Below are 3,603 nucleotides of genomic sequence, written 5' to 3'. Positions count from 1 at the left end.
TCAAACTCATTTGAAAGATATTCGCCACCCCGATCTGAACGGAGTGCTTTAACCTTTCTACCCAGTTGGTTCTCAACCTTATTCTGGTATTCCTTGAATTTTTCAAAGGACTCACTTTTATGCTTCATTAAGTAGACATATCCGTATCTACTCAACTCATCCCTGAAAGTGATAAAATGTCTATAGCCATCTCTTGCGGTGATTGACATAGGTCCAGATACATCATTATGTATGAGTCCTAATAGGTCATTAGCGCGCATTCCAACACCTTTGAAGGAAATTCGAGTCATTTTTCGGATGAGACATGATTCACACGTGCCAAATGAAGAAAAATTAAAAGTGGGGATAGTCCCATTCTCGATGAGTTTCTTTACACGTTTTTCATTTATGTGTCCCATTCGACAATGCCATAGATAAGTTTGATCTTTGTCACCAAACTTTAATTTCTTATTATTCACATGCAATATCTCTGTGGTTTGATCTACGATATAAATTCCATTCATGGAAACTGCTTTGCCATACATCATTTCATTAAAAGAGAAAATACAGCTATTGTCCTTTATTGAAAATGAAAAACCGTCTTTATCAAGTATGGAAACAGAAATGATATTCTTAGATAAACTAGGTACATAGTAACAGTTATATAAATATAACTCAAACCCACTAGGGAGCTGGATTACGTATGTTCCTTTTGAGACTGCAGCAACTCGTGCTCCATTCCCGACTCGCAGGTCCACATCACCCTTTGCGAGGGGTGTGATGTTTTTTAGGCCCTGCAAATGATTACACAGATGAGAACCACAACCAGTATCAAGTACCTAAGTTCCGAAACTTGCATGGTTAATCTCAATCATATGAATATAAGATGACATACCAACAGGAGTGACGCGGCCTGCTTTTATGTCCTCATGGTACACGGGACAGTTCCTCCTCCAATGTCCAGTCTTGTGACAATGGTGGGACTCAACGTTACCGTCCTTGCTCTTTGCCTTGCCTTGTGAGCCACTAGTCTCACCAGGCCCACTCTTACCATTTCCTGACTTTTTAAACTTCGGCTTTCCTACAGTTAGGTCGCCGTGAGCCTTGCCCTTACCCTTATTCTTGTTGAAAATCATGAGAACATCTTGCTTCATGCTCCCACTCAATTTCATATCCTTCTCGGTCTGTAGGAGAAGTGAGTGTAGCTCATGAGGACTTTTATTCATTTCATTCATGTAGTAATTTGCCCTGAAGAGGGCAAAACCATCATGAAGTGAATGAAGCATACGGTCAATGACTATGCTGTCACTGATTTTGCAATCAAGTGCCTCCAGTTTCTCGACATTCTCAATCATGCTAAGAATGTTTGGGCTAACTGGTTGGCCCTTCTGGAGTTTCGCATCAAAGAAGCGACATGAATGCTCATAAGTAAAGATTCTCAGTGCTTTTGAGAACTCATTAGTGAGCGTGGTGAAAATCTTGTTTGCACCTTGGGCAATGAAGCGTCTTTGTAAAACAAAAACAAAGTCCTAGTGTGGCCTATCTACCAAAATGAACATAAATACAACTTTGGAATCCTTCCTGGGACCGGAAAGCTTGTGTTGATGTTCCATCTTGGTCCATGTAGCGGGAGTGAGCAATCCAATCTCCATCATTAGTCTTCTCAAAATTACAATTAATAAATTACAAAATGAACCTATTTACATTATAATTTCAAAACCATAATACTTAAAGAAAACCAAATAGAGATACGAGATCTCAAAATTATATTAAAATTATGTTTCCATCATTACAAAAACATAATTAACTAAGGCCACACTAGGTATTACAAATTACAACCGGTTGCAAAAATACGTAAATAAAACCATTCAACGATTCATTCAACTAAATAAAAATGCATCAACTATAAATTAATCATTCAAGACATAATTCCTTAATTATGTAGAGTAATTTTGTAAAACCACCTATTTAAAATGATCAAATTATGTGACAATTCCTCAATTACTCACAATAATTTCAATCTTAATTCACATTAACCTATAATATGAATTAATCTAACATTATTTTAAACTTCTTTAAAATAATTTGGGTATCTCTAATTTGTGAACTTTTTCACAACAAACAATCATACATTATAAAAGTAATGTATAATTATAATTAGCCAATATAAAAAAAAATTCAATGCTCACGGCATTTCAACAAAACCGAAAAAAACAGAAATTTTTTTTTTCCTTTCCTCTCGGCATTTCCACAAAAAGGCAAAAAAACAGAAATTTTTTTTTTCTTTTTCTCTCGGCAATCCCACAAAAATGAAAAAAAACAGAAATTTTTTTTCTTAATCGAAAACAACCACTTTTATATGAACAATTTGTTTAAAGTTGCTAGTAGAACAAGATTGGCATAATCAACATCTTATTAATTTAAACATATATTCAAACTAGATGATTCAATTTAACCTCTTAAAATGAATATCTAAATCATGATTAAATCGATTATCCGGATATTTGATTCATCACAATTGATTTGAACATTATTAAATTTAATGAACCATGATTATATTTATCAATTTAAAACCATGTATACCAAAAACTATATAGCAAAACAAATAAACATCATATATCAAAACAATTTCCATTTACATTTTAATTTAATTCTTATTAAATCAAAACATCTACAAATTTATTATATTTTCATCTTAACATATTAAAACAACAATATGAATAAATCAAATGGAAACAAAACATCAAAAATCAAAAATCATTTCGGCCAAATTAAAAAATCCTCACGGCCGAATTTTTTTTGTTTTTTTTTTTTTCAATTCTTCAAAATTTTTTTTTTTTTTGGTTTAAATCCATTTATGAAAATCATACAAAATAATTTCGTGGCCTATGCTCTGATACCACTTGTGGGAAATATCGGTATACTTCATCAAGATTTTCATTAATTTCTGGACCACAAGCAGAAATTTTCATTAATTTGAAATGGGTATCACTCATCTCATCCCTAGCACTCACACCATAGCTAGATGGACTAACCACGCCCTTTTCCTCCAATAGCCGAAACACCCACATACCGTAAGGCAAGTCAATAGTGGAATCAACCTTGTCCTCGGTGACGAACATAACGGTTTGTATTATACGGTGAAAGACTCACAAAGGAAGACTCACTTTCTTTCCCTCCAACCAATGATAGACCAAAACCATCTCATAGGTCGACAATTTATCCCTACCACCACGACGAGGCACAACGGTATTCAATAAAAAATTAAGTAGAAATTTCAATTTCGGTGACAAGTTACCCGCCATCAACCGACTACCACCCTTAGCATCAACTTCAAAATAACTTTTAACCACCTCTTTCTCAGCCTCGGTCAAGACACCCCATTCTGCACTCGGATTGATTTCGGCCCCTTCATCAGGAACCGAAAACAGAGCACAAAAATCATCAATGGAGATCTTGACTTCGGTCCCACTTACGACCGCACACAGACAACCACCCTTAATTGACACAGTTGCATAAAATTGAATAACTTCAATAGGGTAAACAGGACACGAAAACTCGCTGATTTTGACCCACCCTTGAAAATTCAAGAAAGTATCAAAGAATTTTAAGGCTTCATACTTA

Source organism: Silene latifolia, chromosome Y (genome assembly GCF_048544455.1).
Source record: "Silene latifolia isolate original U9 population chromosome Y, ASM4854445v1, whole genome shotgun sequence".
Taxonomy (NCBI): Eukaryota; Viridiplantae; Streptophyta; class Magnoliopsida; order Caryophyllales; family Caryophyllaceae; genus Silene; species Silene latifolia.
The sequence above is the reverse complement of the archived record's forward strand: the minus strand, read 5'-3'. Positions refer to the sequence as shown.